This window comes from Lagenorhynchus albirostris, chromosome 17 (assembly GCF_949774975.1).
Source record: "Lagenorhynchus albirostris chromosome 17, mLagAlb1.1, whole genome shotgun sequence".
In the NCBI taxonomy this organism is placed as follows: domain Eukaryota; kingdom Metazoa; phylum Chordata; class Mammalia; order Artiodactyla; family Delphinidae; genus Lagenorhynchus; species Lagenorhynchus albirostris.
In genome coordinates this window covers 9,583,412-9,608,809 of record NC_083111.1, presented here as the reverse complement: position 1 = coordinate 9,608,809, position 25,398 = coordinate 9,583,412, and positions in this window count along the sequence as shown.

Sequence of the window (25,398 nt, the reverse complement as noted above, 5' to 3'; positions counted from 1 at the left end):
TCCTCTTTTACAAAATGGTTTTGACCAATTATTGGACACCATCAGCCTGAGAGACTATATATATTTTCAGAGGTTAATGGACATTTCAAAGGCACCATGATTCAAACTTTCTTTAAACTCTTTTATACACTTTAATGAGCTGCTCCTAGTCAACCTTGGGCACACACATTACGAAGAATTCAAACACATTCTTTTCATTCCTAACAATTATATATTTTTCTGAAATCTATTCAGTTATTGCAGGCAGTGTAGGTTTATCAATTACCTCTCCAAGCTGTCCATTATCTATTTTGAGAGTATAATTTGTTTCCCACATAGAGTACGTGTTAACAGCATGATGAGTTTTACATTTGTAATTAATTTTGAACTGACAAAGAAGGTAGGAAAAATTCTCCCATAAATAAAAGTAATGAATGCAAGTGTTTAAACAAAAGATCCTAGTAACTTCAAGCAACTAAAAAAGAGGAAAAAACTCAATCTTCTCTATCTTTTAAATTAAAAATACCAAGATATTTTGTTCCTTCTTCACGACACTCCAGAGATTCTGAAATTCTAATACTAAAAAGGATAATAAATGACAGGTATGCACACTGCGTTGAATCTGTGAACAAGAAATTGTTTACTTCTCAATAAAATTAATAATATTAGCTTTCCTGTACATGACCAATTGGCTTGTTCACAAAAAGTTTTATCAAAAAATCATTTTTCTAGACATAAATTCCTACCCATGATGAAACTAAATATTTTGCTACTCTTAACACTTTTAGAATGATAGAGAGCTTGAAATTAAATTACACTAAATGCCTTTATATTTATTCGGCATTAAACCTTATTTTCTTTACTGTCATTCTGCCAGCGTGATATCATCGGAGTTGAAGAGGGATGCTAATGCTATTTATATTACACTGCACTGTCCTCTAATTGACCTTGTTTGTGCAATGGAACGGCTGCTTTTCTCAAGCTGCCAGCCCTTTATTGCAGCATTTTGACCATGCACTGGTGGCTCTTTGTGCTAATGCTGAGTTCAAGAATCAATACTGCATTCCCCACAGCCAATAAAGGCAGCTGACAGCATGAATTAACTGAGTGTGGCCAGTTGCATGGAGGGCCATTGTCTTTAAGGAAAATCTGGACGTGATTACCAGCCTCCTTCTCTGAGTGAAGGTTTTAATGCAAAGTGCGAGGTTTCTATAATTTAATTTTGGCCTGCTGCTCTGACACGCTCTGCTTTGCCACCTCTTCATAGAATCCAAGCTATAAATGGCTGCAAACCAAAACACATACAGAGACAAAGGCAAAGGCTCACAGTCATATGATAGCAGTCGTTTCACCTGACTTGGCCATTCTCTTCTGATAGTATCCTTATAACAGGTTCTATTTCTTCAACCCAGTCTACCTACCATAGTCATAAGTCAAGCAAAAGTTAAAAATTAAACTTGTTATAACCTCTATATCTAAATGAAATTTTCATATGTGGCAAGGTTGAAAAATCTGCATGAAGAACCCATTGCTTTCAAATCGACTGTCAAAATTATAGAGAAATTTGTCTCTACGTCCTCATCCCCACCCATGGCAAGATGACTTCCGTCCCCTCTATTCCACTGACCTATTTTCCCTTACAACAAAATCCAATCAATTATTTTCAGCTCTTATCTTCTCCTCAGTATTTACTGTCAAAGACTTCCTCCTTTGTCAAGCGTTCTCATGTCTTGGAATCTTGCTGCTTCTCAGTGTTGGTGGTCCTCTCATTTTATCCTTCTCTTCTGACTTTAATGTGGCCCCTCTGTGTACAACCTCATCCTTTTTCATGCCTGTAATTACTTTCAAATTGAAAGTCCCAAGTATTGAAATTGAAAGTCCCAAGTATTGACTATCATCTTCATCTCCAACCTGGTCCTCTTAAGAATTTTGATTGTCCCATCAGTATTTTGAACCCCTTATGTCTCAAACTCAGAGCATTATCTCCTGTTGGGTTTTCCAGTTCAGTAAATGACCATCAGTTTCATATGCAAGAACCTGGACCTGTCCTTCCCCTTCCACACCAAATCAGCTATCAAGTCCTCCTAATCTACCCCTTATTCTTGCAACCAAGCCATCCCCTCACCTCCATCGTTTCCACGGCCTCTTTATACTAGTCAGGCTTTCCTTCAAAGGCCTTTCTCATCCATCCCTCCATACTTGGCCCTGCCCCTGCCGTTGAAATATCCACCCTGAAACTAATCTTATCTTTCTAAAAATCGAATCGGTTCACATTACTTCTCTGTTAAAACATTTCAAAGACTCCACATTAAGACTTTAGCTACCTCTTTAGCTTCAAATTTTACGGGGTGTTGTCTTTTGCCCTTTTGCAATGACATGTATTTTGGTCCCATAACTACTAACTCAATGATTTAAATACAAGGACAAGGACCATGGCAAAGACTTACTTTGCAACCAGAACAAAGGAAAACTATTAGACACTTGACTGCAATCATTATGCTCCAAGGCTGCAGTTATTGTCTAAGCTTCCACACGTATGTTAGACAAAGGGAAAATCCACAGAATAACAAAGGGGGATTTATGTAAGCCTTTGAAAGGGGAAATGACATGTCATTTCTTGCTTTATCAAAAGACCTATATTTCCAGAGAATTTTAGTATTGAAAACATCAGTTCTGTTTATAATAGGCAATGCTCTTGGTTGAAATTAATTCAAGCAGAGTTATTCAAGGGACAGTGTATTATATACAAACCATTTAACCTGAGCTTTAAAACGATTTTTCATGTCTGAGAATTATCAAGAAGATACTGGTCTGGATCAACACTTTCCATAAACTGGAATAAAACCTGTGGTTTTAAAGGCTTTTATTTTAAATGCAGACATGTGTGAGACTCTTAAAGGCACAGTTTCAGATCTCTTCCCCCTCCAAAATTCTGTTGCTATTCATTTTTTTCAGGGCGGTTTTATTTTACTTCCATTGTCCCCAAATATCCTACCCATTAAAAAACAAATTAAAGCAGCTCATGCAGCTCAATAACAAAAAAACAAACAACCCAATCCAAAAATGGGCAGAAGACCTAAATAGACATTTCTCCAAAGAAGATACACAGACTGCCAACAAACACATGAAAGGATGCTCAACAACATTAATCATTAGAGAAATGCAAATCAAAACTACAATGAGATATCATCTCACACCAGTCAGAATGGCCATCATCAAAAAATCTACAAACAATAAATGCTGGAGAGGGTGTGGAGAAAAGGGAACACTCTTGCACTGCTGGTGGGAATGTGAATTGGTACAGCCACTATGGAGAACAGTATGGAGGTTCCTTAAAAAACTACAAATAGGGGCTTCCCTGGTGGCGCAGTGGTTGAGAATCTGCCTGCCAATGCAGGGGACACGGGTTCGAGCCCTGGTCTGGGAAGATCCCACATGCCGCGGAGCAACTGGGCCCGTGAGCCACAATTACTGAGCCTGCGCGTCTGGAGCCTGTGCTCCGCAACAAGAGAGGCCGCCACAGTGAGAGGCCCGCGCACCGCGATGAAGAGTGGCCCCCGCTTGCCACAACTAGAGAAAGCCCTCGCACAGAAACGAAGACCCAACACAGCCATAAATAAATAAATAAATATAATCAAAGAAAAAAAAAAACTACAAATAGAACTACCATACGACCCAGCAATCCCACTACTGGGCATATACCCTGAGCAAACCATAATTCATAAAGAGTCATGTACCAAAATGTTCATTGCAGCTCTATTTACAATAGCCAGGAGATGGAAACAACCTAAGTGTCCATCATTGGATGAATGGATAAAGAAGATATGGCACATATATACAATGGAATATTATTCAGCCATAAAAAGAAACGAAATTGAGCTATTTGTAATGAGGTGGATGGACGCAGAATCTGTCATACAGAGTGAAGTAAGTCAGAAAGACAAATACCGTATGCTAACACATATATATGGAATTTAAGAAAAAAAATGTCATGAAGAACCTAGGGGTAAGACAGGAATAAAGACACAGACCTACTAGAGAATGGACTTGAGGATATGGGGAGGGGGAAGGGTAAGCTGGGACGCAGTGAGAGAGTGGCATGGACATATATACAGTACCAAACGTAAAATTGATAGCTAGTGGGAAGCAGCCGCATAGCACAGGGAGATCAGCTCGGTGCTTTGTGACCACCTAGAGGGGTGGGATAGGGAGGGAGACACAAGAGGGAAGAGATATGGGAACATATGTATATGTATAACTGATTCACTTTGTTATAAAGCAGAAACTAACACACCATTGTAAAGCAATTATACTCCAATTAAGATGTAAAAAAAAAGATGTAAAAAAAACACAAATTATATAATTCTTATATTCCCACTTCCAGAAAGGCTGAAATGAAGTTGGTAATGCTACAGCTACCTAAGCTGCCTCATTCTCCCCAGAATATGTAGCCATCAGCTAAGAAATAGCTGTGTTCAACTTCAAGTCAGCATGTGATGTTCCTTCCAGGATATCTGTAGAAAACATGTTGGTTGCTTTCCTACCCTTCCTCCCACCAGCTCTTTTCATCTCTCATATGAGGCACTTCCCTGGCCTGAGAAACTTCAAGGGTTTATGGCTTGGCGGCTCAACACCATTTGAGGGTTCTGTTGAGAGTGCAAGAGGCAGATAAAAGGAAAGCATGCACAATTCTCTGTCCTCCACACCCCTCATGGAGGACGGAGGATTGTAGCGTGGAAGGAGGCTCAGGCTGCCTCCATAATGACTGGCTTGCTGCTGCTTGTAATGTATGAAGAGTTAGTGAGCGGCAGCGGGAGGGGCATTTTGTGATCGTAGGTACATTCACTTTGCCATTAAAAGAGGCAACGTGGTCCAAGAAGCCCGAGGAGGAATCACCAGGTAACATCTCTAACTCACCCTCCCTTATTTTGTCAGGAGCCTCCTGGCATTGAAGTATGGCTACTAGCAAGAAAGAAAGTGGACACAAAGGAGAAAATGTCACACCCCCTTTATACTTGGGAAGGTACATTTGTGTAGCTGCTTCCGAGACTTCAAAGCGACTAATTAAAACCATTAAGTACTTTGGCTCTTGATTTAGTTTACCTAAAATGATTCTTCTGAGCAGCAAGATCTTCTGATTTTTACCAAGTTCCCTTAATCAAAGGCAACATCCACTGGATTAGATCTGCCTAAAAATATATTTTATAGGATTCAGCATACTTTACACCTTCCTGAAATAACCCTACATTTTTAACGACAATTGTGGTTGCCCGGCCTTTTGACCTGATAGAAAAGTAATAGCAGCCCAGTTCCTTGAAGTGGTGCAAGTGTGGATGGGAGTGGGGGAATGGAGAGCCATTCATTAAAGTCTTCGCTGTGGGCCTGTCCGCAAGAATCGCTGTACATCAAAGCCTGAAAACATATAGGCTTTTTCTCCCTCTTCGGTCATGTGCAAAAGCCATGTTCATTTGTTAATCTAGTCTCCATCCCCTTACCCTTACCCAAAAAGTCCTGTTTCCGTTAATAAAAAAATGTGGCTGCTTTTTGTTTTTCGAACCAAGCCTCCGAGTGAATTATCTGGGGGCTCCCTGGATAATATACGAGAAGGCTCTATGGCATCAGCTGGGAAATCTGCAGCCAACATTGGAATAATCAAAAGTGACCCATATGCAATAATAGCATGTGTGACAGTGAAGAGGGGACATCAGGAAGCAGGTGGTCTATATGACAGAAGATCAATACTCCTGTAGAGGGGATAAAATAGATTCCAAATGGAAAACAAGCTCGTGGAGAATACGTCCAGGAAGACAAGAGGAAGGAAAATAAGCCAGACGTGCAGAAAACAACACAACAAAGAGAAAGTGAGGGCATGTGTGAGGCCCACAGCTGATGTGACGATAAAAACTGACTGTGTGAGAGTCGATAGGAATTTGCTTCCCTGGCAAAGAAAGGGGGCGATGCAAGCATTCAGGAGCTCAAGCGACTCAGGTGAGCCATCTTCTCTATGCTAGTTTAATATGCTTAAATCGTATCGTCATTAGTACAAAGTGTTTACAGCCTCAAAAACTTGGTTTTGTTTAGTGAGGCCTAGTTTTTAGTAAGGAAATGAGGACAACCCATATTTCACTTCTTTTGAAAATATATTTCAACGAAAAGGGAGATGGATAGAGGTAAACCTAATTTGCATTACTTAGTTCAAAAGAAATGTTGCTTTGATGCCACTGCGTATAGTTGCAGTGCTTCCTTGCTCTCCTGGGAGCTGGTTTGTATTAACATTCCATTTCTCTTTTTCATTATTGCTACCACATATATTAAAACACACGTACGCCCCCCCCACACACACACACAATTAGCTGATAAAAACCATAACAGCAACCTCCAGTATGAGAACTTTCTCCAGAATTCAATTCCAAACATAAATAAAACTAAAGACTCTGACAAATGTTAATAAAATTTCATTAGCTTAAAAAACAACATTGGAATTTCATGATTCTTTGTTCCTATCGTGGGTCGCGTGAATCCGTGCTTCCAGGGACTCACGTTATTCTGCAGTTAGGCCTGGAGAATATTTCAAATCTCCTTCAAATGGTGGAACATTGCATTATCTACAGCGTCATCTTGATTTCTTCCTTTTATTTTTTTGTAAAGGAAACTCGCAATGCGTTGTTCCTCAGATGCTGGGAGAGGAGTGGGGTGTCTCACTTCCCATCTGCTCACTGATACCCGAGGAGGGTTTTCCTCCCAACTACTGCAAACCTACATGGAAATCAGAAGTCAAGGACTGTGATCTTCTTACAGAAACGGCTTTAAAAATCTCCAGCTATTCCTGCAATGCAGCAGATGCGTGGGCTACTGCCCAGCTCCGGCTGGCTCTCAAAACTGCTGACACCAAGCCTGAGATTCTGTAAGGAAGCGGCGTAATGTTTACACAGAGCTGCTGGGGTTGATGAGATGCTCTCCTTGGCACGCTCTTCAAGTACATCTTTTGTTCCTGCATCCCCACGTTGCTTGAAACGGTCTTGCTTTCCGTGGCTCTGGGCTCATTCTGCCTGGACGGCGAGCTCCATGAGGGCAAGTCTGTGTGTAATAATTCAGGTATCATCTCTCACAGGGCACGGAACATGGTAAGAACTCTGTGATCACTTGCTAGCTGAATAAACGGAATGAATAACCTTGAAGAAGCCTCCTAAAGGCCAATCACTTCCTGAATCTGGCAGGTAGCTCTGTGTCCCTAAAGGAAGACACATAACTGAGAAGAGCCCACTCCCCTACCGCCTGGAGGGGAAGAAAAGCCAAATAAGCCCTGATGCTGAGGACCCATTTGGACCAGCACAGGGTAGACTATAACTGGGGGCTGTGCTGAGAAACACAGGCTGAGCCCTGCGAGCAGCTCATTGAAAGGGAAGGAAGGTTTTAATGAACCGCCTGGATGAACCGCCTTTAATGAACCCCAGTTATACACTGCCCTGTGCTGGTCTTTCTTTCCTGACTGGAATTCCTTTGCTCCTCAGGATGAATCTCAGCCATGGTGAGCCATCTGCATGTCTGGAACCCAACCAGGGAGTGGGATGCTGCTTCCAAAGTCAAAACCAGGGTCAAACTTTTGCCTTTTGACCCTATTATTTTAATTTTGGGTGAGTCTCAAAAAGTAGAGATACCTGGATGATTACAGCTCCAGCTCCAAGTTTCTCGCAGCCCCAACCTCCATGCCTGACATAAAAGGCCCAGGAGACTGTGGGCCCCTCCTGCCACTGCCTTTCTCCTGACTGCCCAGCCCTGCTGGCCGAGCTGCCCTGCTGCAGTGTGACAACGCCTGATTCATGGCTGTCTGCGCTCAGGCAGGCAGGCTTTCGCTGGAGCCTGCACAGCTGCTGTATCCTGACAAGAGCCCACGTTTTATCAAGTCTTTCCCTCAGGAAGATCACAAACCACGTGGCGCACAAACATCTCTTCATCCGGCCCCATCGCTTGGGAAGGGAAGATTCCGTGAAGCCTTAGAGAAAGAGGCTGTCAGAACTCGAACTAAAATGCGGCTGGTGTGCAGAGGGTTACTCTGTCCTCCAACAGAATGTACCATATGCTCTTCTGTAAGCACAAGTGACTGAATTTATTCTTTATCTGAAAGGTAGTTAAAATGAGTTGTCAAACACTTTCGGTTTAGTACCATATTCAAGACTCTTTTTTTGTTGTTGTTTCAAATGGCTCTGTGCGTAATTAGGACATTCTTAAATATATTAAAAAGACCTTTCGTCTATTTACCTATTTAATAACTTTCAAATTTAAGTGTCAGGAGCAAATCAAGGAAGATCTAATATAGAAATGCCTTCTGTGTTATTAAACAATGCATTTAATCTCCAGGACTTCCAGATGGATATTTCAGTCTGAGGCAGGTGGATAATGCTAGCAGCCCTCCCTACAATGCATAAACATACATGCATGTACACATATATGTGCACATATATGCATGCACACACAGTTATCTCTCTGCGGAGTGCTACAAACTCTATTTTTTATGCCACGGGCTACAGGATATAACCAAGTGAGAATTATAGTCTTTTGTGGTTTCAGAACAGTATGAACGTTCCTTAAAAAACTAAAAATAGAACTACCATATGACCCAGCAATCCCACTACTGGGCATATACCCTGAGAAAGCAGTAATTCAAAAGGACACATGTACCCCAATGCTCACTGCAGCACTATTTACAATAGCCAGGACATGGAAACAACCTAAATGTCCAATGACAGATGAATGGATAAGGAAGATGTGGCACATATATACAATGGAATATTACTCAGCCATAAAAAGGAATGAAACGGGGTCATTTGTAGAGATGTGGATGGACCTAGAGTCTGTCATACAGAGTGAAGTAAGTCAGAAAGAGGAAAACAAATATCGTATATTAACACATATATGTGGAATCTAGAAAAATAGTACAGATGAACCTATTTGCAGGGCAGGAATAGAGACACAGATGCAGAGAACAGACATGTGGACACAGGGGGTGGGGGAAGGGGAGGGGGGACGAATTGGGAGATGAGGATGGACATATCTACACGACCATGTGTAAAATAGACAGCTGGTGGGAAGCTGCTATAAAGCACAGGAAGCTCAGCTCAGTGCTCTGTGACGACCCCCTAGATGGGTGGGATGGGGGGAAGGAAGCCCAAGAGAGAGGGCTTATATGTATACATAGAGCTGATTCACTTCATTGTACAGCAGAAACTGACACAACATTGTAAAGCACTTCTACTCCAATAAAAAGGGAGGAAGGAAGGAAGGAAGGAAGGGAGGGAGGGGGGGAGGGAGGGACGGAGGGAGGAGGGAGGGGGAGGAAGAAGGAAAGAAAGTCCTTTGTGGTTTAATAAGGAGCTAAATGAGAAGAATCAGAATGTCCCCCTTGATCAAACCCCAGCCTCTATTTGCTCATCCTATCTGGGTTTCAAACGACCCCTGCTTCCCAAAGCCTAACCCCATTCTCTGTGAACCACCTGTGAGGACTTCACCGTGGGGACTTGAAGACTTTGTGGGAGTGTCAAATGTATTTTATAAGGAAAACTATGTTTTACTCTTTTGAAGCTATCAAACAAAAAAAGCGTGCTTTTCAGTGTCGTTTTAATACACGAACCTAGGGATAATTTCCTTAGCCAAGTAAGGGAGCTCTCTTGACTCCATTTCCGTGCACACTGATATTTGCTTGAACCCACCCACCTGCTGGTATAGACAAACGGGTAACTTGGGAGATTTTTTTCTGTTCCTTAATGTATCAAACCCCAGCCTGATTCTTGAAAAAATAAATATTCTAAGAAAAAAATTAGGGGAAATATCTGCTTATCTCTCCTTTTTGAATAAAGAACAACACAAGACAGCATGAGCAAGGGACTAGCAAAATGAAAATGTGGCTTTAGAAAAGGTTATTCACAATCTGAGCAGCAAAATTCATCCCAGGTGAAATCTTTTCTTTAGAGAAGTGGATGATTTCCTTGATGCTCTAAGTGCAAATGGTATTAGATATTCAGGCACCTGATCTAGCCACCTGGATGGGTTTTTGGATTCTGTAAAATTCATTTTCCTTTACTCTTAAAACATAATTTATTTTCTTTATTTAGGTATGTAAAGGGAAAGAGAAACAAACAAACAGAAATAAAAATTACTGAAGAGGGGACATAACAAATCATTCCCTAAGCAGTAATAGTTGTGGAAAGCGGCCTTTCACATCCACCAACTTTTTTCTCTGAGTGAAAAACAAACACAAGTTGAACATATTTTCCCTTGAAAGCTGCAAAATGGTTTGTATTCTCAGAATTATCAAAGTGATTCTGTGCTCTCAGAAGTATCAAACAATTCACAGGAAAAACTGGAACTACTAACCTATTAGTAATGATATTCAGAGACGGAAGGAGAGAAAACTGAGGAGACAGTTCTCCTAAACCTGTCAGTGTAAGAAAAGAAGGAGACTTAAAATGACCTGTCCAGCTTAGAGCAAGATGTTTGAAATGATAATTAGGAACTCCGATCATTAGAGTTTTGCCTTTTTATGCTAATTGCATCTATTTTAACTTAGTCTTCCTTTTTCACAAGGTTTAAAGTAAATCTTCTGATATAAAACTACTGAATTAGACAAATGACATTTGTTTGATTAATGTCTCTCATAAGCAAGGACTCCATGACGTCTGCATGTTTCTGTCAGGTGTCATTTAGGCTACATTTAAATTTAGGCTAGGATCACGGAGACACTGGATAAAGGATTGGTTTCGCTGTGATGATGTGCCTTTCCTATAGGCAGATAATGAGTGTGAAATAATTTTTCATATATATGGGATGGGAGAAGGAACAGTGTCAACTCAGAGCATATTTTATTTCAAAAATAGAATAAATTTGAAATAAATTCCCCAAGGCTTGTAAGTAACTTTCACTCACCTAATTTGGCATGTGTTTACTTGCATTTATGTACCACATTTGTATTACTATGTGACCCATATTAAACCAATTTAGATTATGGTTGGGGAACGTTGAGCAGATAATTTAGATTACCACAAATATCCTTAATGTGATATTTTTAATCACTAGCTAATTTAAATGGTAACAATTAAGATTGTAGTTATAATCTTTACCTGTTAGGAATGTATTTAGCTGCAGGTAATGAAGTACTAAACTATACTATCTTAACAAAATAGGTATTGGTTTTTTTCCCACAAAAAAGCAAGACGAGCTGTTTCTTTTTTTTTTTTTTTTTACATCTTTATTGGAGTATAATTGCTTTACAATGGTGTGTTAGTTTCTGCTTTATAACAAAGTGAATCAGTTATACATATACATATGTTCCCATATCTCCTCCCTCTTGCTTCTCCCTCCCACCTTCCCTATTCCACCCCTCTAGGTGGTCACAAACCACCGAGCTGATCTCCCTGTGCTATGCTGCTGCTTCCCACTAGCTATCTATTTTACATTTGGTAGTGTATATATGCCCATGCCACTCTCTCACTGCGTCCCAGCTTACCCTTCCCCCTCCCCATATCCTCAAGCCCATTCTCTAGTAAGTCTGTGGCTTTATTCCTGTCTTACCCCTAGGTTCTTTGTGACATTTTTTTTTCTTAAATTCCATATATACGTGTTAGCATATGGTATTACGACAAGCTGTTTCTAATGTGAGTTGGACAGCTCTAGGATGTCAAGCCAGACATGTTTTCTCTCTTACAGTCACAAGATGGCTGTACAGCTCCAGGCATCACATCTGCATTCAAAGCAGGAAACGAGGTGAAAAGTGGTGTGAACCATGTCTATTCTTCTATACAAAAAAGGGAAAATCCTTTGCAGAAACAATCTTAACAGACTTCTTCTTAGATTCCATTGGCAGAACTGAGTCTCACGACCACCCCTTATGCCCTGGAGACCAGGAGAGCAAGGAAAATGATTGTCGTGACTGGCTTTGGCTAATTACAATCTATATCGGATCCAGGATGGCAAAGGACATTGCCATTCTGAATAAATGTGGGCTTCTGTTAGAAAAGAAAAAGGAGAATGGATGTTAAGTAGGCAATAACACTGTCCTACATCCATAAACAGAAATCAATAGTTCTCTTGCTTATTTGCCAAAATAGGCAACCTTCAGTCTTCAAACTCAAAGTGTTTGCCCAGCTGACAACAGTCAAGCACGTCATCTCGGTATGGAGAGAAGCATACTTCCTACTCATTTCCACAGGGTCCTTCATATCTATCATCAGGACTGATGTTATATGACAGCAGAACTTAACCAAAGTTCAAATAAAATATCTTTCTTCTCCTACTGTTGTTTGAAAACTGCTTCATATGGGCCTATGCGTGTCTTCACACTCCATCTTCTCTACATTTGCTCTCCAAGCCAATAAGGAACAGGTTGCTTGGTTTGTTGTAAGATGCCCAGATCATCCTCAAGGTCTTTAAGCGAGTCGACAGAGCTTCACGGAAAGTTCACAGACGCTGGTAGAAGACAGACCTGAGCTTGCCCCCAAGTTTCTTCTCTTACTTGCTGCCTAATCTTTGGTAAGTTACTTTCTACTTCATCTTTCTCATCTGGACACGAGTGTAACCATCTCCAACTCATGAGCAGCGACGAGGATGGAAGGGGTCATGTAGACCAACATTCAGGACCCCCCATGCTGTGCCTCAACCTCTCCCCCTTAAAAGTGTCGCCTCTCCTGGGAGCCAGCAGAGAGGAACCACTCCCGCTGAGAATTTCAGGATTGGTCTTAAATCTCGCCCTTAAGTCTGCAGAGAAAAAACTTTCATTTCCCAGGTTACAAAAGGTCTTTTATTTTGCTGAGATAAAAAATGGATTCAAATCCTTCCAAGTTTAAATCTGCAGTCCTAGAAAATAGAAAGCCGACTTGACAATTCTTGGAAGTTGGGGTCTGGAGGCTTCTGAAAACAGAGATCCGGGTCGCTGGGGATGAGGGAGGGGAACAGAGTGACCGCACAGAAGAAGGTGAAGAGGTTCTGAAGCTGTAGTCAAGGCTTCCTTCCCTGCGACCTTCAGCCCTCATTAAAGTAGCTGATCTCTCCTCTAACTGCGTTTTTTTTCTGAGTTTATTTTATATCCAAGCTAACATCAGTTTTATGATTATGTAGTCAATGTTATCTGCTTTCTCAAGTGTAGAAATAGGCTAATAATAATATCTTTTTCCGTGGAATTATGTGGGGATTAAATGAGCTAATGTAGGTGAAAGTGCCCAGCACAATGCTTGACTCAGGTTTGGTCCTTCAAATATATGCATTAAGCACGCGAGTGTGTGTTTTCTGACTAGTTACTCATCAGAACTTTCCAAAGTAATTTTCATCATTCTTTGAATAGTTTGGGTCTTTTAATAAATTTCCAACTTGCTTCATTTTATTCATTATAGCCTTTCGGAAGTCTTCCCAAGGGATATAACATACTAACTGATGCTCTGCTACACTGAATAAACATTTCCAAACCATTACATTTATATGAAAAATCGTTTTTCATCTATCTGCAAAATTTCGTTTACAGCACAGACTGTCCGTGAGGAACAGACTTAATGTGACTCTTGTCTAGAAATCATCCCTAAAAACAGCAAAAGCCACTCCTCTAAAGGGAAGTTTTGATGAAGAGACCTGCAGGGCAGAACTGATTCTCATATTAGAAAACTAACACCCTGGGACTTTCCGGGTGGCACCGTGGTTAAGAATCTGCCTGCCAATGCAGGGGACATGGGTTCAAGCCCTGGTCCAGGAAGATCCCACATGCCTCAGAGCAACTAAGCCCATGCGCCACAACTACTGAGCCTGTGCTCTAGAGCCCACAAGCCACAACTACTGAGTCCACGTGCCACAACTACTGAGCCCGCATGCCTAGAGCCCATGCTCCGCAACAAGAGAAGCCCCCGCTCTCCCCAACTAGAGAAAGCCCACACAGAACAACAAAGACCCAATGCAGCCAAAAAAAAAAACTAACACCCTGCCTGCACCAGTAATTCCTTTCCAAACATTCATTCCATGATGGGTAGACACAGCCTTAATGGCAAGTGAACACTGTATTTGAAGGATTGTTTTTGAAAACTGGAGACACATTAGGCATGAGTCTCATTTATGTAGAACTAGAAAGAGCAGCTCTGCTACTTGCAAAGCATTAGAACAAAATCCTGATCATAAATAAAATAAAAAGTCACATGTAGTGTTTTAGAGCTTAATTGACTATGCTGATTTTGGCATATTTTCTTTCCTGTTCTCCAAACTATTTAAGTAATAAAGTTTTAATTGCTATCTGCACCAATTAAGAGTCCTTGGCAAAATGCTTGAAAGCAAATAATAAGTGATTCAAATGTATAAATAAAATGAAAATATGCTAACATAGGAATGATAGACTGTACATACAGCACACGGGGGCTTCCCTGCAGGAGAATGGAAGAGTCCGCCTCTTTCTAATATTACCATTTTTTTCTGTAGCAAAGGAAAAGGCAGCACCAGCAAACAGAAATTGCTTTTCACTTTGCCAACAAGCTAAATAGAATGAAATTTCAAAGAAAGTGACTGGAAAATGTACACGGTTGATGCTAAATTTGCAAAAAATTCCAAAGATATGGGTACAGTTTGTCACAAAAATGATGTTGAAATCTTTTTGTTTTGTCAGAAAAATTATGCAAAGGAAAAAATTGCCAATTTTCCTCCTCCAGCTCTTGTCCTTGCCTATTCTAGAATCTGTTGGCTTTCTGAAGAAAAGAGACAGGAGTATTTTTACTTTTAAATCTTTTATTTTGCTAATCAATAAGAATCTGTGGCAGCCATGTTTCTGTGGGAGATTTCAGGAAGATAATAGGCCTGCATCTGTCCCTCACAGCATCAGAGGATGACCAGAGACAGAGCCTTACATGAAAGCCCTTTTTAGACTTCAAAATGCCCCCAAATGTTCATTTCCCTTATTAGCTAAATGCTGACTTAGATACATTGAAATACTGTTTGTGGAAGAGAAAATGAGATTCTAAACTCGGGATCAAAGGGAAATTAGATAGCCTTAAAAGTAAGGATGGAAGATAAGAAAAAACAAAACATTCTTTTACTAAGATTGATAGACCAGGCCTAGATTCAGTCCTTATCTTTCATAACAACAGCAACGCACTTTTTTTTTTCACAGATCAGAGGAGCACAGACTCTTGTCTGAGTCTTCTCTGAACACCCAGCCCTTAAAACGTAGGAGGTCTATGCAAGAAGGTCTGTAAACACATTCAATGAATCAATGAATGTTCACTAATGAACAGGTACAGGGCTGAGGTTTTGTGGTTTTTTTTAACTTGCCATTGTTTATTTGTCTTTACATTAAACGTATGAAATAGGTTTGGTCCTTCATTTTTTATTAAAAAAAACTAAAAATCGGAAAGGTATTTGCTATATGCTTACTCTTCCTAAGCATTTCACGTAATTATATCATTTAACGTTTCCTACAGCTCTATGGGGTGAGCGCTATTATCCCCATTTAAAAGTAAGAAAATTGACATAGAAAAAAGTAAAATTACTTGCCTAACAAATGAGGCCCACCAAGCAGGATTCTAATCCAGGCAGTCTGACCCCCAAGACCTCACTCCCAGTGTGAATATTATTCTGCCTTCCCTGCTGAGGGCACACAGCAAGGATGCGGTACAGACAAGATTTTGTATCTGACTCTGCTTGATTCCAAAGCATGATCTCTTTGCATTCCACCTCCTGGAGAGTATTTCAAAAGTTGCCAAAATAGAAGATTGGAGTCAAAAAGAGTTGGAGGATTGGGAGTCTTGGTAGGAAAAACTGAAGTTGATAAGCCCTGTTTTGGGGTCAGTTTTGCTAAGGAGACAAAGAGGAAGACAGCATTGATGCATTGATGTGAGTGAGGGAAGCTGACCAGATCCAGGAGAGAGTCTGAATTCCATCACTAATGAGTGGATGACACTGAACGCTTTAATGCAACTGATCTAAGACTCAATTCCTTAAATGAGAGACTCAAGTAAAAGAGTGAAGCAAATGCTATGCAACTTGGGTTTCATACCAAAGTAAGCGGGACTATGAAGTTAGAAAATGCCATGTTAGGGCTTCCCTGGTGGTGCAGTGGTTGGGAGTCCGCCTGCCGATGCAGGGGACATGGGTTCGTGCCCCGGTCCGGGAGGATCCCACATGCCGCAGAGGGGCTGGGCCCGTGAGCCATGGACGCTGAGCCTGCGCGTCTGGAGCCTGTGCTCCACAACAGGAGAGGCCACAATGGTGAGAGGCCCGCGTACCGCAAAAAAAAAAGAAAAGAAAAGAAAAGAAAATGCCATGTTAGAGAGTGACAGTATGTCTTAATTCTTTTATAGGAACTACTGGCTGTAATTGAAAAGTAATAGACCAGTTCTGCTTTGGTGGGAAGGAGTATATGATGTTCAATTCTGTTTCATTTGAAAGCTCTTTTGAAAGTTAGAATCTTCAGTTGGACCTTAGGGTCAGCTTATTTTTTTTAATTAAATACAGATTGCTCTAGAGTAAAGATCATTCACAATCCAATCTATTTGTTTTCAAATCAGATACAAGGTATTTTTGAAAGAATGAAAGAATGATAACAATGAAAAGGACTTCAGAAATGCATGTAATCCAACCCTGTGTATTTAAGCCCTGTTTCCTCCAAATGTCTTTGAAATGGTTCAACCATGAACCCCTTCAATTAACTAGAGTCTATTGAATACTCTTTGTGTAACAATAATATTTATTGAACAATGCTCTGTGTCATATACAGGGCTAAACTTCATTTGGATTATCTCATTAAATCCACACAATAACCCTTATAAAGAGTGCTTTTATTATTACCATGTCACAGACAAAAGGCCTGGAGCATATAAGGAGGTTAAGGTAATACCCAAGAGTACAGAGGTCATAAGTGCTCAGGCCAAGATTAGAACTGGGTGTCCATAAATCCAGAGCCCATGAAGCTAATCCTCAAGTCACAGAGAAACTGTACTTGGTGCTGTGTTAATTCGGAAAATTTTGTTTTTGGAAACAATATTCAATTTATGGAAAACTTGAAATAATAAGATGAGTAGCATAAGAATAGTACAAAGAACATCATTATACCCTGTACATGATTCATCCATTAAAATTTTACCCACTTGCTTTGTCATTTGGGGGATAGATAATAGTTAGATAGATGATGATAGATAGCTAGATAGATAGACAGATAGATAGATGACAGATTAACAAATTGATATTGTGAAAGGAAAAATCAAAATTAAGTCAGTATTGCTAAGAGAGCTCTCTAAAATGGAGCCAGGAGACCATTATAGAAGTGAAACTTTGCATGTCTCAGCCTGGATGGAATCTGATCTTTTGACCACTTGTTGTCGTAAAAAAGTCACCCAGAACATCTACCAGAAACTCAAGATACTTATCCGACCCTTATCCTAAAATAACTCACAACAGCCTATCTACTCATTGGACCCCCTACCCTATAGTAACTCATGATTCCTTAAGGACAAATGTTTCCCAACTCGAGTCAGAGTTAATCACAATTCTCGGGGCTCTTTGTCTTCATAAGCCTCTGACTCTTTCTCTTCCCCAAGCACCCTTTTGCTTTTACCCTAACCTGTGTCTCCTGAATTGCAATTCTTAAGACCCCAAATAAACTCTTTTCTTATCTGCAGCCTTCTGAACTGTTTTTTGGTTGACATTACCAATAGATCTATAGATTTATACAGATAGATAGATTAGGTAGGAAGGTAGGTGAGCAGGTAGATGGATAGATGGGTGGGTGGATAGAAAGACAGATATTACTTTACAGATATAGATACAGATACAGTTGTGTACCTTTTTTTCCTGAATTCTGAGAGAGTGAGCTGTATATGTCAGGGTCCATTATCTCTATATACTTCAATATCTAATTCTTGAGAATAGGATATTTTCTAAATAAATACCCTATTTATTTATAGGATATTTATTTATAAACTACAGTTATCAACCTCAGTATAATTAACATTGATAGGATACTTTTTCCTAATCCTCTGTCCTCTAATTTTGTCAACTGACCCAGTAATGTCCATCACAGCATTTTTCCCTCCAGTGCAAGGTCCAGTCTCAAGTCAGTTAATACATTTTATTATTATGTCTCTTTTGCCAAGTTGAATCTAAAACATCCTACAAACTTTGTTTCTTATGACATTGACAAGTTCGAAGAAAATAGCCCTTTATTTACATTGGGATATTCTTCATTTGGGGTTTGTCTGTTTCTTCATGATAAAATTCAGCTAGTGCATTCCAAGCTGGAATAATTCGTAAGTGATATTGTGTCTTCCTCAAGTTATCACACCTGGATGCCCACGATATCCGACTGCCCATTGTTGGTAATGTTAAGTTGGATCAACCAGAGAAGGTTTGTCTTGTTTCATCATTATATATTGCTACTATATATTTACTATTATACAGAAACTAAATTGTACATAACTATATATATATACATATATATACACACATGTATAATAGTCAATATATAGCTATATGGAGTTAGTATTATACTGGTACTATTTTTCCCCTTACAACTGTAAGTAATCTGTGGGGAGATATTTTAATACCAAATAAATATCTTGCTCCATCAAAATCTTCCTCTGAATCAGTAATTCTTAACTGATCCAATCTTTAGCAAGATGGTTGCAAAATGCTGATTTTCTAACTCCAGCACTTCCTCTATATTTACCAGTAGGCACTTGGGATTCTACTGTAAGCAACAACCCTCCCTTTTCCCTCTTTTATTTGTTTATCCCTATTCTTATTTTTCTGTGGTCTGTTACTGTGCTTAATTGTTTTGGTGCTCAGATTGTCTTAGATGTTACCAGTAGAGGTCCTTGGAGCTGTTTCTGTACCCTTGTAATATGTCCCATCATTTTATTAACTGGGGGAAGGGGGGGGCTTACTTTGTGGAATAAGAAGATATTCCCAACTCGTTTTGTACCCATTGTACCTCAGCCCTAAAAACAAACATTTCTTCAAGGAATCCTAATTCCTTCTCATAAGGGAACAGTATTAGAGACAAGATGCTAGTATGATAAGCTTTATTTCTAATCTTTTATCATTCTTTAATGTAGAATTTCTAAAATTTTTAGAGCTATCCGAAATCTTCCACTAATTAGAGCATGAACTCTTTCTTATGTATGTGCAATTTTAGTGGGTCTTGAAGGAGTTATAGGAGGATAAGGGAAGGGAGAAATATGGGACAAGAAAGCAATGAAGAGCTTCCTGAATTCCACCCCTAAAATTTTTAAGTGGGAAATACTCAACCTTGAACATCAGGGAATTGGGTTTTAGAATGGTTAAGCTAAACATATTATGAGGAAATGTCATCCCATCTGCTTTTGTTCTATAATTTGTATTAACATTTCCCCAAGTTTGTTCAGTGGAAATTAGTTTTATAAGTTCCTCTTTGAGAAAGGCACTGTGGTCAAGTTTAGGCAATGATGCTTACCAAATATTAGCAAGTTAAAGGCTCTGTTAAGTCCTGCATTAGAGAGACAACTGGTTAACTTTAACCCAATATCGCCACATTTATTTGAACCCCCCCAATAACACTTGTTCCCATCATTCAGAGCATTATTTGAAAATGTTAATCTGTATATTTGAAGCAAATTTGTATATCTGAAGTATAATGCTGTTGAGCTGCCTTTAAGGTCCGTCCTCTTGTCCTTTTCTCTTCCATAGCCCTCTGAGCAGCCTTCTATGATAGCTCTTAGTAAATTGCTTTGCAACCAGTTATTTGCTTATCAAACAGTTCCATTTGACAGAAAGGTCCTAGAAGACACAAATTTGTTGTCCTCAATATTTGCCATTTCTGTTACAGTACCTGGTACCTAACAGGCATTCAAAAGATACATCTGCTGTTCAGTTGAAGCAGTGACTTGCCTAAGAGATATCGAATTCACTCGAAATTTTATCTTAGTCCAGAAGTTTCTCTTCCTTCAGCTCTATCCCCCTTCAGTGAATTATTACCAAATTAAGTTTACCCTGGAAATTTAGGAATCACTCTCCTTTATCCTTAAAGAATAGATGTCCAGTGGAAAAACAAAGCAAAACATAGCCAGTGAGTGTAAAAGTTCATTTACCACTTGGATCAATGATGTTTTAAGTGATGGGTGTGGCCTCCGTCTCCATCTAGCCCAGGATGAAATTGAACCCGCTGGGCAGAGCTACTTGTTCATCACTTCACGGTCCTTTCACACTCTACTAGAGTGAATAAGACAAACAAGGTCCCTCCTCTCATGGAGCTATATTCTAGAGGATGAAGACAAATGAAAAAGAAGTGAGCAAATAAATAAACAAGAAAATTCCCCAGAGCCCTAGGCACTTTGAAGACAATAAAACAACATAATAAGATAGAGGGTAAAGCGAACAGGGCTAAAACTTTGAGGATGAGAAGAAGCCAAGCCTGTGAAAATTGAGGGTCTGAGAATCTGAGAAGGAGGGAACAGCAGGTGGAAAGGCCTTGGGGCAGGATGCACCTTGGAGGGCTAAGCACCAGGAGGGGCCCAGTGACAATGAAGCACAGGCATCATATGACATCCTATTGCTGCAGCATGCGACCATCCTTAGCAGCATCTTGGGAAGGAGGGGGATGAAGGAGTAAATGATAGAGAAAGGTCTGAAAGCTCTGAACAGCAATAAATAAAGGAGGCAAGGTTTTAAAGTTAAGTGATGGATGATAATGTACAGAATCTAAGTGAGCAACTCAGTGGGAAAACAGCACCACTGCCTTAGCTGCTTATCCCTCAAATCTCCCTGCTGCCTTTCCTGTGCATTCCCACTTGGTTTCTTTCTCTTCTGCTATCAAAGTCTTACCTTCTGTATTTGTCTCCCCCAGCCCATCAGCAGATCTCTCTCTTCTTTTCTACTTTCGTTCTCCCTTTACCTTTCTTATTCTTCTTGTGTGTCATAGCTTCCCCTTCAGCTAGCCCTTCTCATTCATATTAATTTATTTGACAAACCTTCACCAAATTACTACTTTAACCAGTCACTCTTCTAAGTACCTGAAGAAAATACTAAGATGAATTAGCTTTAGTGCCCCCTGCCCTCAAGGAACTCCTGGGCTTCTATGGGAGACAGATGAACACATTGTTACAATGCAGTCTGTGCTATATAAACGTACAGACGCATAGATGGCCCCTCATCTTCATACGCCTTCTTCTCTCTGCCTTAAGCAATCATAATATGGCAGCAGTCTCCTGGCATTCCTGCTTTCACCTCTCTGCCCTAAAATCTGTTTCACATGCTGCCTTAAAAGTAATCTCCCTGAAATACTGCTCTTGCAAATTTTGGAGTAAGAAGAAATGGGTTCAAAATGTGCCCTCTAAAATAAAAATTAAGTGCAGTGTTGGATCCTGGATAAGATCCTGGAACAGAAAAAGGGCATGAGGGAAGAAACTAATGAAAGTCAAAGAGGCCCACGGATTAGTTATAATACTGTACCAAAGTTAACGTCCTAGTTAACTGTTCTATGGCAAAGTAAGGTGTTAACATTAGAAGTAAGATGAGCGGTCTGTAGGAACTCTCTGTACCATTTTTGGAATTTTCCTGTAAGTCTAATATTCATTTAAAATATTCGTTAAATGGGGCTTCCCTGGTGGCGCAGTGGTTGAGAGTCCACCTGCCGATGCAGGGGACACGGGTTCGTGCCCTGGTCCGGGAAGATCCCACATGCCGCGGAGCGGCTGGGCCCGTGAGCCATGGCCGCTGAGCCTGTGCGTCCGGAGCCTGTGCTCCACAACGGGAGAGGCCACAACAGTGAGAGGCCCGCGTACCGCAAAAAAATATATATATATATTAGTTAAATGTTAATTAATATTAGTTAGCTAATACTGTTTAATGTTAGTTTTTTTTCTTTAAAAAAAAGAAAGAATACACATCACTGAAAATGTTCAAGAACAGGAAAAAATAGAGTATTTCTAGCAGTACTGTTCTTAATAACAAAAAACATAAAACCACCCAAATGTCAAACAGAAAAATGTCATCCAAAATATTATTCATACAGTAGAATTCAGGATGGCAGTGAAACGAGTGGACTGCAAGTACACCCATCAGCACACATGGACCTCGTAGACATATATCGGGCAAGAGAAGCAACTGTGGTGGAATCTGTGTGGTGTGAGCCCAGTTGTCTAAGGTCTGAGAACAGGCCAGTAGAATACTAAATGTAAACCTGTTTAGAGAAACACAGGTGGGTGGCACGTATAGAAAGAGAAGAAAAGGGATGATGACCACAGAAGTCAGGCTGGGCTCCCTCTGGTACAGAGGGTGGAAGCACACTCAGAGAGGAAACACGAGCTCTCCTCCTGGCGGTGCTCACATGTGTGTTTGTTTCATTATAATCCTTCAATTGCACATCTACCCCTTTATCATCCTTCTGAATGAGGATTGTGCCTAACAGTTTTAAGTATATACAAAAATTATATATTATTCAAAATTACATATATTCTCAGTAGGGGAAGGGAAAAATTTTCCTCTAACTTTCTAGGTTCTTCTGGCCGGTCAAAGAATTAAATTGACATGAGTCAAATCAACAGGAGAAAATCAAATTTAATTTTGTACGTACGGGGGCTTCATGAGAAAAGAGCCAAAGACAAGTTAGGCAAGTGAGGCTTATATGCCGTCTGAGAGGAAGAGAAGGGGGAATGGGGCTTGGGACTTCAGAAGGAAGGAAGGTGATTCAGGGGAAGATGGAAAAGAGCAAATGTTTGGTTCACAAATGTTTGCTGGGCCACACAGAAACAGTGAAACTCAGAGAGGAATTTTAAGAAACAGACTTTACGAGGTCCCATTCCCCCGCTACCCCCCAACTTCCCCACCCACAGTCTACACACCAAGTTCATATTATACTATAGTTATCTATGGCATCTATGAAGATAGCTCCCTTCCTGGAACAGATCCTCTATCTACATTCTTTTAGGCAGTTAAGGGGAAGGTAAAAAGAATAACTTCCTGAGTCTTCTATTTCTTAAAACAATCAGCCCCAAATAATCCTCATTATTATTTAGCTCCCCTAGGGCTCCAGCATTACTGTGTGACTCCAGGCAAGTTGTTTCTCTTGCTTATTTGTTAGTCAACTGATTGTGATGATGACTAAATCAAATGATGTGTAAAGCACTTAACGCAAGCTTGGCCAATAGTAAACGCTCAATAAATGCCAGTTTACAAGTAAAGATATATATAAATACATTTTTAAGCATATAGCATTAAAAATAAAAAAGGAGAAATGGTCTCCTCAAGGCAGAATTAAACCATTTTATTAGCATTATTATTATGCTTGTTATTCTGGTGTTAAAGTAATAATAGCTAACATTTATTGAGCTGATACTATGTTTCAGGAGCTGTGCTAGTTCTAAGGGGACCCCGGATTCTGGATGTTTAATTTTGTAGGTGATTCTACCACAGATGAGAGTGGATCCCCACTTGGAAAAACAGAGCTCTAGCAGTACTGTCCCATAGAAAGAGCACACAAGTGTTTGGAAATGTAGGTCTTATCATTACACAGTTATGGCAAGGCAAACAGATCAGAAAATGACTGCCATTGAAAAGGTCGTTTGTTATATTCACAGATCCCAGGAGGAGGGGCAGGTCATTCCATGGGGAGCCACCTGGGGAAGTACCAGGGTCAGTCAGGAGGCAGGGAGTGAGGTGACAGTGGGTGAGAGTCTTTATTGTGGGTTCCACAGGGAGGAATGGGTGAGGCAGGGCAAGCAGGTTTGGGATTGGCTAGTTTGAATAATTCCAGCTGGCTCTGGGGCATAGGGGCTCTTCCTAGCTGTCTGGTACCTGGACCTAGGATGATTAGGGCAGGTGGATACCCGCCTGGAGTGTAAGAGCCGAATAAAGGAGGTAGCTGGGGGGTATGGGCTCTGGATTCGTCGCTTTGTATTAATATATGGAAGGTGCTCTCACATGCCAACTTTTACTATCTAGAAATTGGCGAACCCTGGGAGACACAGCCCCTTCGGGGTCAACAAGGCCCCAAGATGCCAAAGCATGAAATACAGAAACTAGAAAACGCAGTTGTAAAGCTAGCCACAGATGTAAATGTACATTTCCTAGTAACTGAGAGTGAAAAAAAAGAAAAAAGAAATGAATTCTAAGGAAATGTCTTAAATATTATCATTTCAACATGTAATTGATATAAAAATTATTAATGAACCATTTTACCTTTTTAATACTAAATCTTTGAAATCTAGGATGTATTTTACACTTAAAACAGGAGGCGATTTTGACGAGCCACATTTCAAGGGCCACATGTGGCTAAGGGCTACTCTGTCAGACAGTGCAGCTCTAGAGAACCACAGAAGAACTCCGTGAGGTTGACAGAGACTTCAGAGAAATCTCTGAGCATCTGCGGGGGCAGCCGTGTGGCTCATTAAAATGATCTCTATCCTCTTACTCCCAGCCCCGCCTCAGCACATTATCAACACTGCTCTTGTCTTTTCGGAGCCCCCTCTCTCTGCCCTCCCCCTCAGTACCAGGTCCCCCATCACTGCTGCCACTTCCTCTTTCCCCATCTCCCTGTGAGTGGTCTCTCCTGGGTTGGACAAAGGAAAGATGCTGCTACGGCTTTTCTCGAGTTACTGGCATAGAAATCACCTCTCCTGTGGAAGGGACTGAGAGTGACCTTGGTGGGGAGAAGGATGCCAGAAGAACTTCCTGAACAGGCTTTGGCTGCCAAAAAAAAAAAATTTTAAAAAGATAAAATCACAGGTTCTATAGTCACTGCTGTATGCACAAAACAACCCTTACCCAACAATAAAACTTCTTTCTTGGTGATTTGGATATAAAGAAAGAAAACTGATTTTGTTGTTGTTATTGCAATCTATATGTCAGCTAAAGGATCACAAAAGAAAAGCCAAAAAATAACAATTTATATTATATTAAAGGGTAAAATTATTTAAAACAAAGTAGTTTGCTAGTCTCAGAAAACAACTTCAAATCATGTCTGCTTTTTCACTTTTGCCTCTGATCATTTGCAATATCTACCAGCATTCTTGGTGACATTTAATACAATTCAAGCAGTTTTAATGCCGAAATGAGCAAGGTCCATGTAGCACTTCTCAACCTACACATCACATGACAAGCTAAGTTTCTCAAGATAACGTTCCCTTGGTTTCAAGCTCATTCGCCTTTGATCTCTATTTATTTTAAAATAAATTTATTTATTTTTGGCTGCGTTGGGTCTTCGTTGTTCCGTGCAGGCTTTCTCTAGTTGCAGCGAGCAGGGGCTACTCTTCCTTGCGGTGTGCAGGCTTCTTATTGCGGTGGCTTCTCTTGTTGCGGAGCACGGGCTCTAGGCATGTGGGCTTCAGTAGTTGTGGTATGTGGGCTCTAGAGTGCAGGCTCAGTAGTTGTGGCGCATGGGCTTAGTTGCTCCGTGGCATGTGGGAATCTTCCCGGACCAGGGATCGAACCCGT